This window comes from Zea mays, chromosome 2 (genome assembly GCF_902167145.1).
Source record: "Zea mays cultivar B73 chromosome 2, Zm-B73-REFERENCE-NAM-5.0, whole genome shotgun sequence".
In the NCBI taxonomy this organism is placed as follows: domain Eukaryota; kingdom Viridiplantae; phylum Streptophyta; class Magnoliopsida; order Poales; family Poaceae; genus Zea; species Zea mays.
Window position 1 is genome coordinate 77,238,340 of NC_050097.1, and position 19,755 is coordinate 77,258,094.

A 19,755-nucleotide genomic window follows, 5' to 3' on the forward strand; every position below is an offset into this window, starting at 1 on the left:
GGTGGCAATTTCAAATGATCTTTCAATTTCAAATGTTATCTTGGTTGCACCATTAAGCTTCAACTTGCTATTAGTTGGTCAACTATGTGATCATGGCCTTTAGTGCTTATTCACTCCTACAGAAGTTGTTGTGTCTAAAATGGATGATGAGTCAGTGAGATTCAAAGCATTTAGATATAGCAACCTATACTTAGTGGATTTCTCTTCTGAAGATGCCAACCTAAGGACTTGCCTCTTTGCCAAAGCATCTCTTGGATGGCTATGGCATAGAAGGCTGGCACATGTTGGAATAAGCACACTCAAGAAAATTCTAAAGAAAGACATGGTTAGAGGATTGAAGGATGTTGTATTTGAAAAGGACAAACTTTGTAGTGCTTGTCAAGCTAGAAATCAAGTTGCTAACACTCATCATACAAAAGCTTTTATGTCAACGTCAAGGCCACTAGAGCTACTTCACATGGACCTATTTGGACCAACAACTTATGCTAGTGTTGGTGGCAACCTCTATTGTCTAGTTATTGTTGATGATTTTTCAAGATACACATGGGTGTTCTTTATTCTTGACAAGTCAGAGGTTGCATCAATATTCAAGAAGTTTGCCAAGAAAGCTCAAAATGAATTTGACTGCAAAATCAAGAAAATCAGAAGTGATAATGGAAAGGAATTTGACAACACCAACATTCATGAATTAACGTTGACCTCAGCTTCGGGTGGATTTATCGACGGTGGTGTTTAGGCGACGGGTGAGCAAACGACCAGGGCCGGCGATGGCGCTGCCGTCTGGCCAAGGCTCACCGTCGGCCGGAGTGAACGGGGAGAAAAGGAGAAGTCAGCTTCTGGTCGTTTGATCAGATGCTAGCGACTGTGATTAGGTCTAGCTGCACCTTTTCGGGGTTTCAATCTGTGTCGTACGGGTCTGATCGGGCAGACATGATGGGTTCGGGGATTCATAGAATCGAGGCCATCCGATGACAATCGTGGGGTCGGGATTAGATCTCAGTATTTTAAATCAACACCGTCGATCCTCGATCCAAGGGTGGCCAGAGTGAACCGTTTCATTGTTAGGATGAATCTAATCGTAGCCCTAGATTCCTGGTCGTGCGGCCAGTACGATCCGATACCCCTTCACCGTTTTTATTTGTTAAAGAGCCCCTGCATTTTCATTAATTCAACCCGCAGTCCATGGTAACTGTGGTTTGTGTCTGGGATATTTTATGATTTAAACCCCAAACTCTCTGGAATTTAACACCCAGTCCAGGATCCTTAGGAAATTCAGAAATTAATATAGAAAATGGATTTTGAGTATAAAAATAAATCCAAAGACTTGTTTAATTCATATTTAATATATTTTAATTTCTTTTTGATCCATTCCAGCGGCATTAATTTTGTTTTAATATTGTTTATCACCTAGTAACTCTGTTTAGGCATGAAATATTGACTAAAATTGTCTACTTAATTTATTCCATGACAAGCACTTAATTATTCAGAAAATTATAACTACCACACTTTAACTCTGATTTAACTCGTTTCAATTGCGTTAGTTTCATATAAGTATGTCCTATGCAATAACAACACTTATTATACCATGTCTCATTCTTTTATAATTAGGTCTTTATTTAACCCATGTGGTTAGTCTTGTTAATCTACTTACCATTATAATATACTAAAATATGAACTAAGGTCAATTTATAATTTGGATTAAAGTGTAGATAGTTATTTAGAGAATAACCTCTCATATGATTTATATTAACCAATTTATAATATAGTTTAGTATTTTAATCACAAAGATCTTCTATAAAATCATAACTCCTTAATCTTAACTCCGATCTTAGTAGTTCTCGATCCCACGATCTCGTAGCAACGCGTAGATCATTATTATGCAGTATGTTCTTATGTTTGGTGTGATGTTAATTTTGTCTATACCATGTCTGTTTGTATTGCTATGACTAGCAGTGCGGTCACGAGGATCCGAAGAATCACCCTGGTAACTGGAATCTCAAGTGCCAGGCAAGTTGTGCCCTTGATCACTTTCATTTACCCAATAATATTCTTTATTATCACTTGTCAATGCATAAGTTTAATTTTGATGGGACCCAATAGGTCACCCTAGACTGGTTATCCTTTTACCTTGTTTATCTTTGAATCAATTGGGTAGCTATGCTATTGCTTTATATGGTTTTGGGATAATATTTCATTACATCCATGTTCCTATTATTCTGTTATGTTATTTATGTTCATGATGTGGCAGAACCGCCCGAATTATTCCAGCTCAAGTGCCTAAGTCACGCCTCAGGGGCTGTAACACACTTAAATCGGAATAACCCGTCAGTCCCTCAGATCTAGTCTGATAAAGCCACTTAACCAAGATCAAATACCACACACTCACTCGAAGGTGAGACACAAAAGAAATACATTAAAATAGGAAAACCTCAAATTAAAGTACGGAATTATTACATAAATCGGAGTTTTCCAAGTAGCTGGTAAAAGTTCACGAAATAAAATGCAGCGGATAATCGATATCGTCGGTAGCGAGGAATTGGGCAAGGCCTAGCCCACAACTCCTCCTGCTCCTCTCCTGCTGGAGCAGCATCCCACTCGACCGTCCAACCCGGTGGCAGGGTTGTAGGCCAAGTCACACCATCAACCATATCCTGAAGGGTACCTGCAAAAATTATGGCACAAACAAGGCTGAATATACTAATACTCAGTTAGACTTACCCGGTGTGAGGAAACTACTCCTCAACCTCTAGACCATGCAGCTGTTTGGCTGAGGGGTTTGGTTTGCCAAAAGCACTAGCTGAGTCTAAAATCAATTTTTAGCTTCTCAATTTCTAGCATCATTATCTTAGCTAAGTTTGCTCCTTCTAAGCATACATGGTAACAAGCATTTAGTACAATCAACAAGTTATCTCATGTAAACCTCATTTCACTTCTTACTCAATGTAGTATAAGGGGTCAAGCAGTCTCATTAGCTGCGAGAAGCAGACGATTCGAATCGAGTTTTAAACCTTGCAAGGTAAACCTAAACACACGACATGTAGGGGCACTCCGTCCCCACACACGTCAACCGTCCCAATCGATTCCCCGTTCGCGGCCAGGGCTCACCGCCTTGGCATACAATGCTCCACTGACCCCGGCTGCAGCCGTGCAGTGACCGCACTTGTACCCACCATAGCTAGCATGGGAGACCCAGTCTCAGGTCACGTGAGGAGAAAATTCCGCGCCCGGCTTCACTCAGGTACTAGGTTTACCTGTTACCATATTTCCCGACATGTGTTTAGTATGTTCAAACGCTTGACTCAGGTATCCACACCTTAATCCTTAATTCCTTTTCCCGTCTCATGGACAAGGCATCCACCCTAGATCCAAGTCCAAGGACCATTATAGATCCCGTTATCAAGATGAATACAATAAGTTCCTGACCTCGCGCGAGTGCTAGAAAAATCACTCGACTTCTACTGAGATCCTAATTAGCATAGCATCTATTCGACCTAGCATACTAGTATCCATCTCAAAAAGGAGTCTGAGTTCATGAAACTACGGTTTCAAGCAACTCCTACACTTAAGTGCACATTACAAGCCTACAAACATTAAGTGTAGTAAAGTAGCATATATAAATTGGTTATGCATAAAACTGGGGCTTGCCTTCAAATGCTGGGGCTGTGGGGAGATCCTCGATGGCAGTCTTGGGAGCTTGCTCCTGGTCTTCCTCGTGGACAGCTCCTTGCTCGGGGATGAGCACGTACTCTCCATCAGCGAGATTGCAGTCTAATGAATGCAATGAGTAAGATACATGCATGGCATGATATGCAAATTTTGCAATTAAAATTTTATGGGGGATGATCAATTTTATAAGGTAGAGCTCAATCTTACTACTGAAGGTTTTTGTGGTACACTTAGCAATTTAGGGTCAAGCTTGGTTAAGCTAATTGGTAAGTTTATTTTGGTGTTCCACTGATTTCTTTTTACTGTCTTAGTTGAAGTTTATTAAGATTTCTAGCTGAATTTACTGGAGTGAGATTTATTATTCCCTCTCTCCTTTTCTATTTTTTTATGCTTTGAAGGAGGGTTTGAACTACAAGATAGATTAATAAATTTCCAAATTTTTTGTAAAAATTACAGTGGCTTCTTATTAGTGTACTAGGTAGATGCTCGTGCATTGTGACAGCACATAAATTATTGAGGGAGATCTATGGCTACTCGACCAGGTCGATGACAGACTATCATGAGAAAATGTGTTTTCACCAAATCAAGAAGATCTAGAAAGGAACTGATAACATCTATTAGAGGTGCACATATGATTGAAAATAAGAATGTGGTTGCTACATCATCCAGCGAATTAGTTTGTTTTTGATTCAAGAATTCTTCAACCTATCTAGATACAGAGCACAACGAGTTACCATCAAACTCAGGAGAATGTTCCAGCGTGTTGAATAGGCTATAATTCTGTTGGTCAGAATTTTTCCTCAAAAATGCACCATATTTGTTAACAGCCTCCACTCAGCCAGATAAATCCTAGAGTTCAGTTCTTGGGATGAAAATTTATCAAATCTTTCTTTTAGGACAGTACCTATAAGATCAGGCAATAAATGCATGTCCACCTTTTAGAATCAGCAGTCTAGTCAATTCTTCATGCAGATGTGGTAAAAGTATTATAGACATTAGACAATATAGGGAATGTCCAATACCTAAGACTGAAGAATAAGGTGGATCGTGTTGCACACATACAATGAAATTGTAGACTTCTCGTGTAACTTTGTACTTCCAGATGATGTGTCGAGTAGCCTAATGCATTTCTGAAGAACACAAATAATCAGAGGGCTGAAATCTAGAGAACGGCCTACAAAGCACAACAGAAAAGGTTGAGATACAGATGAAGTTGAATCTCATCAGGCAATATTCAAATAGTAGAAGTGAAAAGAGTGAGAAGCATCAACAAGATGAGCTAGTGATTACAAAGATTATTGCAAGCGGTAAATGGTTATTACAAAATAGTACCCAAATAAAATGTAAGCATATCATTCAGGGACAACGGACAAATTACTATAACACAAATCCGAAAGGCATGGCCTAACCCTGCAGTTACATGAACTTATGCATGCCTCAGAAACACACTCAATTAAAGTTTCACACAATTACCATGTAGCGTGTTGCGAAAACTATCCCTAACCCCATAACCCATGTTAACCAACAGGTTCCAAAAAACACAAGATCTCAGAAACCATTTCAAGGTATTGGTCAGAGAAAAGTGTATGTTATATCATGTATGAGACTTTCTGCCAACTCAGGTGCAAGGGTGCAACACATGAATCATGAAAAAATAATTATGCTAGTATCTAAAGTGCAAATATAACAGACATGTTCGATAGGGTTTATATATTAGTAAACAGTTTGCAATTCTTCAGTTGGTGCAACATTTATTTTTTCAGCTGGCTCATCAGTTGGTGTTTCGGTTATCCTTTGAGTGAGTGGTTCAATTGATTCTACACTCGGCATAATAACCAGCATAGTAGGCGTTGCATGACGTCCATCGACAGTAAGCCGCATAGTCTTCAACTCTAGAAAGACAATCAACCAAATCACGAGCTCACAAAAAATGGCATTTATGAAAACTGTTAGCAGAAGATTTGCTGGTTACAGAAAATCAGCTAGATATTCCCAAATGTATTAGGCATGCAATGCAAGGGCCCTCTAGTCTAGAATATACAATGTAACACCCATCATTTGAGCTAAGATGGGAAAAAAGCTGATATGTTCCGAAGAAAAGGGAAACTCTGCCTCAGGTTAATTTAAAAAAACAGTTCCATTAACTCAATATGGATAAAAAAACTAAAAAACATTACAATGTATTTTGACTAAACTCCAATTAGTAATGAATGAGCTGTAGGCAGTCTTTCATGTGAATCTTTGATGGGTCGATGTTTGCTGTGCAAATCCTGGCTGCAAGGAAGTTAAATGCAATGAGAGGAGTGTCAATAGAAACAAAGACAAGCACTCAAAAGCCTCCATTGATCTTGTGTGTGCACGGAGAACTGGAGGGTTATATTATATGCCTATACCTGAAGCAGCTTGGAGGATGCTTTCTTCGGTGTCTCTATTGCCACACGTGGCTTCGAGTCTTTCTTCCGTTGGCAGCAAGAACTGAAGGGTTGTTGCCTCCGATGTTCATCGTCCTTCCGCTTCAGCTGCAGTAGGTGCTCCTTTTTCATCTTCTCGATCTCGGACTCCAACGTGCTCACTTTCCTCTGCAGCTCCCTGACCTACGCGTTGTCGGCTGCATGCCTCTTTGAGTCTAGTGTGCTGAAGTAGTTCCCACCACCAGCAGCCAAGATAGATCGTCTGGTCTTCCTTTGAGTTGATCCTGGAGTTGAGACGTGAGACGGTGGAGCAGGAGATCGTTGTGGCGAGGTTTTTGAAGCGAGTAGCTGAGCCTCGACAGTCAGTAATTTCTGCTATTGCTTCGCCAACTACTCCCTCAGCACGCGGTTTTCCTTCTAAAGCTCTAGTACAAGCATAGTTTCAGAGTCTGGTTGGTCCATAACCTCCTCATTCACAGTGGTTTGTTGCATCTGCAAAACAACAAGATGGTTCCACTATGTCATGAGCTTTTACTACTTAGTAGAATGTGCAACGTTTTACTCACAGATTAATAGTATCAAACTTTTGTTTTTATCTCCATGGCACGATCAGCCCAGTGAAACGTGTTCTGTGTCTCGCCGAAGGAAAGGTTAGAGGGGCTAATGTTGGCGACCATGACGGTGTTGCAGGCTCCTCCAAGCGAGTCCTTGAGGAGTTGGGTCAGCTTGGAATTGCGATACGGTATGTGCTTCTTGCCCTCCACAAGGGCGTTAATGCAGCTCTGAATGCAAGAAGAGAGCTGTTAATATTTGCTCCTTCGATTGACCTCTGCGTGCGTTGATCTGTTGCCAGAGCTCTTTCGGATCCAGCAAGATCGACGAGAGATAGTTTCCCGAGTCATTTTACGTTAACTCCATCCAAGGATCTGTATTCTACGACAACCTGTAAAATTCCAAAGGTGGTGAGTGAATTTACTTTAGAAATTATTCCCCATAGGTCAAGCATGTGAATGAGTTTTTACCTGTAATACCACATGAGAACGCGATGAGGTCTCGTTTACTCGAGTCGGTTCAGTTGTTCGATTCTTGTTGCCTTTCTGAAGTAACTCCATGACCAGGAAAACAAGCATATGTAATCAGCTAAGAATGTTCCTCTCATTTTTGCTTCAAACCACTGCAAGCTAATTGATAGTCGCCTAGAGGGGGGTGAATAGGGTGAAACTGAAATTTACAAATATAAACACAACTACAAGCCGGGTTAGCGTTAGAAATATAAACGAGTCCGCGAGAGAAGGTGCAAAACAAATCGCAAGCAAATAAAGAGTGTGACACGCGGATTTGTTTTACCGAGGTTCGGTTCTCGCAAACCTACTCCCCGTTGAGGAGGCCACAAAGGCCGGGTCTCTTTCAACCCTTCCCTCTCTCAAACGGTCCCTCGGACCGAGTGAGCTTCTCTTCTCAAATCGAAACCGGGAACAAAAACTTCCCCGCAAGGGCCACCACACAATTGGTGCCTCTTGCCTTGATTACAATGGAGTTTTGATCACAAGAACAAGTGAGAAAGAAAAGAAGCAATCCACGCGCAAGATCTCAAAAGAACACGACAAATCTCTCTCGCTAATCACTAAAGCCTTGTGTGGAATTGGAGAGGATTTGATCTCTTTAATGTGTCTAGAATTGAATGCCTTAGCTCTTGTAAGTGGTTGAGAAGTGGAAAACTTGGATGCCATGAATGTGGGGGTGGTTGGGGTATTTATAGCCCCAACCACCAAACTTGACCGTTGGTGGAGGCTGTCTGTTCGATGGCGCACCGGACAGTCCGGTGCCCCAGCCACGTCACCAGTGCCATTGGAATCTGACCGTTGGAGTTCTGTCTTCTGGGCCCGCCTCGATGTCTGGTGGTGCACCGGACATGAACTGTTCAGTGTCCGGTGTGCCGGTATGGGCTCGCCTGCCTTCTGCGTGCGCTGCGCGCGCATTTAATGCATTGCAGGTAGCCGTTGGCGCGAAGTAGCCGTTGCTCCGAGGATGCACCGGACATGTCCGGTGAATTATAGCGGAGCAGCCTTCATGAAATCCTGAGGCTGGCGAGTTTCTGAGCCGCGTCCCGTTGGAGCACCGGACACCGTCCGGTGTACACCGGACAGTCCGGTGAATTATAGCGCGCTGGCTCTGGATTTTCCCGAAGGTGACGAGTTGGAGTTGGATTCCGCTGGTGCACGGGACACTGTCCGGTGGTGCACCGGACAGTCCGGTGTGCTAGACCAGAGGAGCCTTCGGTTGCTCCTTTGCTCTTTTGTTGAACCCAACATTTGGTCTTTTTATTGGCTGAGTGTGAACCTTTTACACCTGTATAACTTATACACTAGAGCAAACTAGTTAGTCCATTTGTTTGTGTTGGGCAATTCAACCACCAAAATTAATTAGGGACTAGGTGTAAGCCTAATTCCCTTTCAATCTCCCCCTTTTTGGTGATTGATGCCAACACAAGCCAAAGCAAATATAGAAGTGCATAATTGAACTAGTTTGCATAATGTAAGTGCAAAGGTTGCTTGGAATTTAGCCAATATAAATACTTACAAGATATGCATGGATTGTTTCTTAATATTTTGGACCACGCTTGCACCACATGTTTTGTTTTTGCAAACTCTTTTGTAAATCCTTTTCAAAGTTCTTTTGCAAATAGTCAAAGGTAAATGAATAAGATTTTGCAAAGCATTTTCAAGATTTTAAATTTTATCCCCCTGTTTCAAATGCTTCTCCTTTGACTAAACAAAACTCCCCCTAAATGAGATCCTCCTCTTAGTGTTCAAGAGGGTTTTGATATATCATTTTTGAAATACTACTTTCTCCCCCTTTTGAACACAATAGGAAAACCAATTGATAATATTCTTGGAAACACGAAGTTTTTGAAATTGGTGGTGGTGCAGTCCTTCTGCTTTGGGCTCTTACTTTCTCCCCCTTTGGCATGAATCGCCAAAAACGGAATCATTAGAGCCCTCTCAATCTCCCCCTTTGGTCATAAATAAATGAGTTAAGATTATACCAAAGACGAAGTTCTTTTGCTTGGTGCTCATGCTTTCTCCCCCAAGAATGGAGAGTGACTTGGAGTGACGGCGAAGGATGAGTTACGGAGTGGAAGCCTTTGTCTCCGCCGAAGACTCCAATTCCCTTTCAATACACCTATGACTTGGTTTGAAATAGACTTGAGAACACATTAGTCATAGCATATGAAAGAGATATGATCAAAGGTATGTAAAATGAGCTATGTGTGCAAGTTAACAAAAGAAGTTCCTAGAATCAAGAATATTTAGCTCATGCCTAAGTTTGTTAAAAGATTGTTCATCAAGTGGCTTGGTAAAGATATCGGCTAATTGATCTTTAGTGTTAATATATGAAATCTCGATATCTCCCTTTTGTTGGTGATCCCTAAGAAAATGATACCGAATGGCTATGTGTTTAGTGCGGCTATGCTCGACGGGATTATCCGCCATCTTGATTGCACTCTCATTGTCACATAGCAAAGGGACTTTGGTCAATTTGTAACCGTAGTCCCGCAGGGTTTGCCTCATCCAAAGTAATTGCGCGCAACAAGGGCCTGCGGCAATGTACTCGGCTTCGGCGGTGGAAAGAGCGACCGAATTTTGCTTCTTTGAAGCCCAAGACACCAAGGATCTTCCTAAGAACTGGCAAGTCCCCGATGTGCTCTTCCTATTGATTTTGCACCCTACCCAATCGGCATCCGAATAACCAATCAAATCAAAGGTGGATCCCCTAGGATACCAAAGCCCAAACTTAGGAGTATAAGCCAAATATCTCAAGATTTGTTTTACGGCCGTAAGGTGAGCTTCCTTAGGTTCGGCTTGGAATCTCGCACACATACATACGGAAAGCATAATATCCGGTCGAGATGCACATAAATAGAGTAAAGAACCTATCATTGACCGGTATACCTTTTGATCCACGGACTTACCTCCCGTGTCGAGGTCGAGATGCCCATTAGTTCCCATGGGTGTCTTGATGGGCTTGGCATCCTTCATCCCAAACTTGTTGAGAATGTCTTGAGTGTACTTCGTTTGGCTAATGAAGGTGCCCTCTTGGAGTTGCTTCACTTGGAATCCTAAGAAATACTTCAACTCCCCCATCATAGACATCTCGAACTTTTGTGTCATGATCCTACTAAACTCTTCACATGTAGACTCGTTAGTAGACCCAAATATGATATCATCAACATAGATTTGACATACAAACAAATCATTATCAAGAGTTTTAGTGAATAAAGTAGGATCGGCCTTGCCGACTTTGAAGCCATTAGCAATAAGGAAATCTCTAAGGCATTCATACCATGCTCTCGGGGCTTGCTTGAGCCCATAAAGCGCCTTAGAGAGCCTATAGACATGGTTAGGATACTCACTATCTTCAAAGCCGGGAGGTTGCTCAACATAGACCTCTTCCTTGATCGGTCCATTTAGGAAGGCACTTTTCACGTCCATTTGATAAAGCTTAAAGCCATGATAAGTAGCATAGGCTAATAATATGCGAATTGACTCAAGCCTAGCTACGGGTGCATAGGTTTCACCGAAATCCAAACCTTCGACTTGGGAGTATCCCTTGGCCACAAGTCGAGCTTTGTTCCTTGTCACCACACCATGCTCATCTTGCTTGTTGCGGAAGACCCATTTGGTTCCTACAACATTTTGATTAGGACGTGGAACTAAATGCCATACCTCATTCCTGGTGAAGTTGTTGAGCTCCTCTTGCATCGCCACCACCCAATCCGAATCTTGGAGTGCTTCCTCTACCCTGTGTGGCTCAATAGAGGAAACAAAAGAGTAATGTTCACAAAAATGTGCAACACGAGATCTAGTGGTTACCCCCTTATGAATGTCGCCGAGGATGGTGTCGACGGGGTGATCTCGTTGGATTGCTTGGTGGACTCTTGGGTGTGGCGGCCTTTGCTCTTCATCCTCCTTGTCTTGATCATTTGCATCTCCCCCTTGATCATTGCCGTCATCTTGAGGTGGCTCATTTGCTTGATCTTCTACTTCATCAACTTGAGCTTCATCCTCATTTTGAGTCGGTGGAGATGCTTGTGTGGAGGAGGATGGTTGATCTTGTGCATTTGGAGGCTCTTCGGATTCCTTAGGACACACATCCCCAATGGACATGTTCCTTAGCGCGATGCACGGAGCCTCTTCAATACCTATCTCATCAAGATCAACTTGCTCTACTTGAGAGCCGTTAGTCTCATCAAACACAACGTCACAAGAAACTTCAACTTGTCCGGAGGACTTGTTAAAGACTCTATATGCCCTTGTGTTTGAATCATATCCTAGTAAAAAGCCTTCTACAGTCTTAGGAGCAAATTTAGATTTTCTACCTCTTTTAACAAGAATAAAGCATTTGCTACCAAAGACTCTAAAATATGAAATGTTGGGCTTTTTACCGGTTAGGAGTTCATACGATGTCTTCTTGAGGATTCGGTGTAGATATAACCTGTTGATGGCGTAGCAGGCGGTGTTGACCGCCTCGGCCCAAAACCGATCCGAAGTCTTGTACTCATCAAGCATGGTCCTTGCCATGTCCAATAGAGTTCGATTCTTCCTCTCCACTACACCATTTTGTTGTGGAGTGTAGGGAGAAGAGAACTCATGCTTGATGCCCTCCTCCTCAAGAAAGCCTTCAATTTGAGAGTTCTTGAACTCCGTTCCGTTGTCGCTTCTAATTTTCTTGATCCTTAAGCCGAACTCATTTTGAGCCCGTCTCAAGAATCCCTTTAAGGTCTCTTGGGTTTGAGATTTTTCCTGCAAAAAGAACACCCAAGTGAAGCGAGAATAATCATCCACTATTACAAGACAATACTTACTCCCGCCGATGCTTAGGTAAGCAATCGGGCCGAATAGATCCATGTGAAGTAGCTCAAGCGGCGTGTCGGTCGTCATGATGTTCTTGTGTGGATGATGAGCACCAACTTGCTTTCCTGCTTGGCATGCGCTACAAATCCTGTCTTTCTCAAAATGAACATTTGTTAGTCCTAAAATGTGCTCTCCCTTTAGAAGCTTATGAAGATTCTTCATCCCAACATGGGCTAGTCGGCGGTGCCAGAGCCAACCCATGTTAGTCTTAGCAATTAAGCATGTGTCGAGTTCAGCTCTATCAAAATCTACTAAGTATAGCTGACCCTCTAACACACCCTTAAATGCTATTGAATCATCACTTCTTCTAAAGACAGTGACACCTACATCAGTAAAGAGACAGTTGTAGCCCATTTTGCATAATTGAGATACGGAAAGCAAATTGTAATCTAAAGAATCTACAAGAAAAACGTTGGAAATATAATGGTCAGGAGATATAGCAATTTTACCCAATCCTTTGACCAAACCTTGATTTCCATCCCCAAATGTGATAGCTCGTTGGAGATCTTGGTTTTTCTCATAGGAGGAGAACATTTTCTTCTCCCCTGTCATGTGGTTTGTGCACCCGCTGTCGATGATCCAACTTGAGCCCCCGGATGCATAAACCTACAAAACAAGTTTAGTTCTTGACTTTAGGTACCCAAATGGTTTTGGGTCCTTTGGAATTAGATACAAGAACTTTGGGTACCCAAACACAAGTCTTTGACCCCTTGTGTTTGCCCCCAACATATTTGGCAACTACCTTGCTGGATTTGTTAGTTAAAACATAAGATGCATCAAAAGTTTTAAATGAAAGACTATGTTCATTTGATGCACTAGGAGTTCTTCTCTTAGGCAACTTAGCACGGGTTGGTTGCCTAGAGCTAGATGTCTCACCCTTATACATAAAAGCATGGTTAGGGCCAGAGTGAGACTTCCTAGAATGAATTCTCCTAATTTTGTCCTCGGGATAACCGGCAGGGTATAAAATGTAACCCTCGTTATCCTGAGGCATGGGAGCCTTGCCCTTGACAAAGTTAGACAATCTTTTAGGAGGGCATTAAGTTTGACATTGTCTCCCTTTTGGAAGCCAATGCCATCCTTGATGCCAGGGCGTCTCCCATTATAGAGCATACTTTTAGCAAATTTAAATTTTTCATTTTCTAAGTTATGCTCAGCAATTTTAGCATCTAATTTTGCTATATGATCATTTTGTTGTTTAATTAAAGACATGTGATCATGAATAGCATTAATATCAACATATCTACATCTAGTACAAATAGATACATGCTCAACGATAGATGTAGAGGGTTTGCAAGATTTCAATTCTACAACCTTAGTATGTAACATGTCATTTTTAGTTCTAAGGTCGGAAATAGTAGCATTGCAAACATCAAAATCTTTAGCCTTAGCAAGCAATTTTTCATTTTCAATTCTAAGGCTAGCAAGAGAAATGTTCAATTCTTCAATCCTAGCAAGTAAATCATCATCATTATTTCTAGAATTGGTAATTGAAACATTACAAACATGGGAATCAACCTTAGCTAACAAATTAGCATTTTCATTTCTAAGGTTGTCTATTGTCTCATGGCAAGTGCTTAGCTCACTAGATAATTTTTCACATTTTTCAATTTCTAGAGCATAAGCATTTTTAATCTTAACATGCTTCTTATTTTCTTTAATAAGGAAGTCCTCTTGGGTATCCAAGAGATCATCCTTTTCATGAATGGCACTAATCAATTCATTAAGTTTCTCTTTTTGTTGCATGTTGAGGTTGGCAAAAAGAGTGCGCAAATTATCTTCCTCATCACTAGCATTATCATCACTAGAGGATTCATATCTAGTGGAGGATTTAGATTTAACCTTCTTTTTGCCGTCCTTTGCCATGAGGCACTTGTGGCCGACGTTGGGGAAGAGAAGTCCCTTGGTGACGGCGATGTTGGCAGCGTCCTCGTCGTCGGAGGAGTCGCTAGAGTTTTCGTCGGAGTCCCACTCCCGACAAACATGGGCATCGTCGCCCTTCTTCTTGTAGTACCTCTTCTTCTCCTTTCTTCTCCCCTTCTTGTCGTCGCCCCTGTCACTGTCACTTGATAATGGACATTTAGCTATAAAGTGACCGGGCTTACCACACTTGTAGCAAACCTTCTTGGAGCGGGACTTGTAATCTTTCCCTCTCCTTTGTTTGAGGATTTGGCGGAAGCTCTTGATGACGAGCGCCATTTCCTCATTGTCGAGCTTGGAGGCTTCGATTGGTTGTCGACTTGGTGTAGACTCCTCCTCCGTCGCCTTGAATGCGCCGGGTTGAGCTTCGGATGTGGAGGGATCATCAAGCTCGTTGATTTTCCTTGAGCCTTCGATCATGCACTCAAAACTCACAAAATTCCCGATTACTTCCTCGGGGGTCATTAGTGTATATCTTGGGTTGCCACGGATTAATTGAACTTGAGTAGGGTTAAGGAAAATAAGAGATCTTAGAATAACCTTAACCACCTCGTGGTCATCCCACTTTTTGCTCCCGAGGTTGCGCACTTGATTCACCAAGGTCTTGAGCCGGTTGTACATGTTTTGTGGCTCCTCCCCTTTGCGAAGCCGGAACCGACCGAGCTCCCCCTCGATCGTCTCCCGCTTGGTGATCTTTGTGAGCTCATCTCCTTCGTGAGCGGTTTTGAGCACATCCCAAACCTCCTTGGTGCTCTTCAACCCTTGCACTTTGTTATACTCCTCTCTACTTAGAGAGGCGAGGAGTATTGTTGTCGCTTGAGAGTTGAAGTGCTCGATTTGGGCCACCTCATCCTCATCATAATCCTCATCCCCTACAGATGGTACCTCTGCTCCAAACTCAACAACATTCCATATACTTTTGTGGAGTGAGGTTAGATGAAATTTCATTAAATCACTCCACCTAGCATAATCTTCACCGTCAAAGGTTGGCGGTTTGCCTAATGGAACGGAAAGTAATGGAGTATGTCTAGATGTACGAGGATAGTGTAAGGGGATCTTACTAAACTTCTTACGCTCTTGGCGTTTAGAAGTTATGGAGGGCGCATCGGAGCCGGAGGTCGATGTTGATGAAGTGTCGGTCTCGTAGTAGACCACTTTCCTCATCCTCTTGTGCTTGTCCCCACTCCGATGCGGCTTGTGGGAAGAAGATTTTTCCTTCTTCTCTTTGTGGTGAGAAGAAGATTTCTTCTCCTTCCCTTTGTTGGAGGAGCTCTTCTTCTTCTCCTTCCTCTTGGTGCGGGACTCTTCCGATGAAGTGCTCCCGTGGCTTGTAGTGGGCTTTTCGCCGGTCTCCATCTCCTTCTTGGCGTGATCTCCCGACATCACTTCAAGCGGTTAGGCTCTAATGAAGCACCGGGCTCTGATACCAATTGATAGTCGCCTAGAGGGGGGTGAATAGGATGAAACTGAAATTTACAAATATAAACACAACTACAAGCCGGGTTAGCGTTAGAAATATAAACGAGTCCGCGAGAGAAGGTGCAAAACAAATCGCAAGCAAATAAAGAGTGTGACACGTGGATTTGTTTTACCGAGGTTCGGTTCTCGCAAACCTACTCCCCGTTGAGGAGGCCACAAAGGCCGGGTCTCTTTCAACCCTTCCCTCTCTCAAACGGTCCCTCGGACCGAGTGAGCTTCTCTTCTCAAATCGAAACCGGGAACAAAAACTTCCCCGCAAGGGCCACCACACAATTGGTGCCTCTTGCCTTGATTACAATGGAGTTTTGATCACAAGAACAAGTGAGAAAGAAAAGAAGCAATCCAAGCGCAAGAGCTCAAAAGAACACGGCAAATCTCTCTCGCTAATCACTAAAGCCTTGTGTGGAATTGGAGAGGATTTGATCTCTTTAATGTGTCTAGAATTGAATGCCTTAGCTCTTGTAAGTGGTTGAGAAGTGGAAAACTTGGATGCCATGAATGTGGGGGTGGTTGGGGTATTTATAGCCCCAACCACCAAACTTGACCGTTGGTGGAGGCTGTCTATTCGATGGCGCACCGGACAGTCCGGTGCACACCGGACATGTCCAGTGCCCCAGCCACGTCACCAGTGCCGTTGGAATCTGACCGTTGGAGTTCTGACTTCTGGGCCCGCCTCGATGTCCGGTGGCGCACCGGACATGAACTGTTCAGTGTCCGGTGCGCCGGTATGGGCTCGCCTGCCTTCTGCGCGCGCTGCGCGCGCATTTAATGCGTTGCAGGTAGCCGTTGGTGCGAAGTAGCCATTGCTCCGAGGATGCACCGGACAGTCCGGTGCACACCGGACATGTCCGGTGAATTATAGCGGAGCAGCCTTCATGAAATCCCGAGGCTGGCGAGTTTCTGAGCCGCGTCCCGTTGGAGCACCGGACACTGTCCGGTGTACACCGGACAGTCCGGTGAATTATAGCGCGCTGGCTCTGGATTTTCCCGAAGGTGACGAGTTGGAGTTGGATTCCTCTAGTGCACCGGACACTGTCCGGTGGCACACCGGACAGTCCGTTGTGCCAGACCAGAGGAGCCTTCGGTTGCTCCTTTGCTCTTTTGTTGAACCCAACATTTGGTCTTTTTATTGGCTGAGTGTGAACCTTTTACACCTGTATAACTTATACACTAGAGCAAACTAGTTAGTCCATTTGTTTGTGTTGGGCAATTCAACCACCAAAATTAATTAGGGACTAGGTGTAAGCCTAATTTCCTTTCACTAATCATGCCTAAGAACCAACTTATACCTCATCCGTGGAGTATACACTTCTTTGGGTAAGACCAGCAGCAACAATTCCCTGAAATGCCCCCAAACCTTTTTTGGTTAGCTATTAAGGAGGATTACCAAAGTCCAAAACACGTGGAGAAAAAGTATAAAAAGGCCATGTGTTTAGAACTGATGCATTTTACTACTCAATCCACTGGTAATATCCAATACTTACAACAGGATTATCCTTTTACCATATCCAATACTTACAGCTAAGAATCTCAGTAGTAAGTAAATTCACTGAACAAAACTTGCTTTCAATAGTTAAGACATGGTCAAGCATTTCAGTTCATGTACCTGCTTATCTTCTCTCAGGTTAAGGGGGCTACCAGGAGACAGCAAATCCCTCACCGTCTCATTGTATATCTGAGGTATGACAGCTTAATTGAGTGGTTCTTCTGCGTCACCTTGGAGAACAAATCATTCATTGCAAGCACCATTACCCCAGGGTTTTTCATTGTCCCAAGCATGGTGTAGGTCTTGCCAGCCCCTGTAGCTCCATAGCAGAACACTGTCCCATTCCTACCTTGCAGAACACCCTCCACAAGGTCTGTTGTTCTGCAGGACCAGAAATGGATTATGGGAATGTATTATCTAGTGTATGATCTCATAAACCTGTACAGGTTCATCAGTAAATTTTGTCTGTCATCACTAAGATAACTAAAGAAACAATAAGATGAAAATTGGATGCTACATTTGAATGATTTGTTCCTTGATTTTTTGACATCAAACAAGCAAACAATAGTATAAATATGTCATGAAGTAGGACATGAGTTCTTTTTTCATGGAGTTTTCTTCATCAGGTAAGCAAAGCACTACTATAGTTGCCATGACATGAAAATCTAACATAATCTTATCAACTTGTGTGGATCTAGTCTGAACTTTGCTTGTTATTCTTTTCATGTAACATAATCTTATCAGCATAATCTTATCAACATAATCTATAGGAGGAAAGACTACCTTTGCACATACCCATTAACATAATATATAGAAAAGAGAACATAAACATATATCGAATCTGGCAAAGCTTCATCTGCAGCTCATCCTGCAGCTTTTGTTCAGTTTTTTTCTTGCAGTTCTTTTATTGGCAACAACATTCTTTAGTTTTTCTTTCTCTAGCTCCTGAGAACAGCAAGATAATTGGAATTTAAAAAAGAGTAAATAACTTATTAGAAATTCAATGTAAACAAAAGATTCTTGAATGATTATACCTACATTGAATAATGTGAAGATACCATGCATATCACAATGAGAATAACTTCAAGCCATGGCATTCTCAAAAAGAAAATTTAAAAAAATCTAGAGTGCCACAGGAAAATAGAGCCTCACATATAGTATACTAATTAATTTTACAATTCAATTGATGTATCTAGAACGTTACCGACAATTCAAGATAGGTGATAATAAAGACTACTACCTTGATAGTAACATCCTCTTCTCCATCAGCAACTATAATTCTCATTGGAGGAACATCTTTATCAAAATTAATATATCGGTCTTGCACCAGGCAGAGTCGCAGAGAGAGTTCTTCACCAATTCAAATAACATCAGCCGTAGGTGTAATGTGATGTCTATATTTGACGAAGCCAAAAGGTTAGCTAACGTTTCAAAAAAATGTATTCGTTTGTTTTTCTTATATCGAAGAGTAAGCCAATTAAAAGGACCAAAATAACGAGGCTATAGAAATGTGCACAAACAAATTATGTGATCTATAAGAGGCATCCAAATTGAATTCTAAAAACATTTCATGACATTACCATGACAGACAAAATGATACCATCGCTAACGATCCAAGTCCATGGAGGTGATTTATGAGAGATTATAGGATTTACAGAAATGTAAAATTTGAATCACCATATCTGTTAATATCAAAAGCTGATCAGTATTCCCTTAAACGATCCAAGTCCATGGAGGTAATTTATGAGAGATTATAGGACTTAAGAAAATGTAAAATTTGAATCGCCATATATGTTAATACCAGGAGCTAAAATTGAATCATTGACCACAGAAAATCATTTAGTTGAAAGAAAACTCCATCAATTGAGGGTGGAAATAGATGGATTGAAGATTGAGACCACAAAGACAATGAAGAATTTGGACAAGGAACGTAGTATTGCAGCAGAACTACAGAAGAAAAAGAAGGGCTAACATCAGAAAATACTATGTACACGAGTGAGTTAGAGCATAGTCACAAAATTCCTGGATCGATAGGGTCGAGGAACGTGGTACACTATCTATGAGAGATTTTTACATGGTAGGAACAAAAATGACTCTACGTATCTAGGTCGATGATGATGTTTCTGGGTCAAGGGTCGCTACCACTGTACCCGTTTCTTGTGACTATGAGTTAGAGGAAGAGGAGGCACATTCTAATGTTAAGGATTTGGAAAAGGAACTGGAGTCAACAAAAAGTGTTCCCAATAGCCATATTGTGGAACTATGGAAGGAGAAGAATTCTGCCACATTAGAGATAGAGCGGCTAAAGGCTTCTTTGATGAATATTGAGAATGATCTATCGCAGCAACTTGATAGGATTTAAGATATGTAGAAAACTAATGAAAACCTGAAGCTGGCAAATTCTAACATGCATAATGAGCGTTTTTCGAAAAAAAACATGCACAATGAGATTGTAAAAGTTCAAAAGAATGAAGTTGTTGCTTCTATAGTTAATCTCAAGAGAATGTTAGAACAACAAGTACAAGAGATTTCAAATCTTCAGGAGGACAACAAAGACCTCAAAGCAGCAAAGACTGATTTGCATAATGAGGTTATGTTACTTCAAAAATAGAAAATTGTAGCACTGACTCAGTTACAAGAATCTGAGGCTCAAATCAAGAATCTTCAGAGTGACTTGGAATAGCAGCAGAACCAAATTTCAGTTATCCAGCAAGCAAATGAAGAAACAAAGGATAAAAATTCAAACTTGCAAAAGCAACTAGAAGAAACTAAGACTAATCTGCAATAGTTCCATTGTCTGAGCAGTTTAACAATTTATGATCACATTGTTTTAGAGATGTCTACACTTCCTATTTTTAATGACTGTTTTTTATTGTGT

General features: G+C 41.8%; 1 pseudogene; it reads right to left on the bottom strand.

Moving 5' to 3' along the window:
• Positions 1 to 5,895: 5,895 nt before the first annotated feature.
• Positions 5,896 to 18,143, bottom strand: LOC103648735 (kinesin-like protein KIN-8A; annotated as a pseudogene).
• Between the last annotated feature and the right edge of the window lie 1,612 nt (positions 18,144 to 19,755).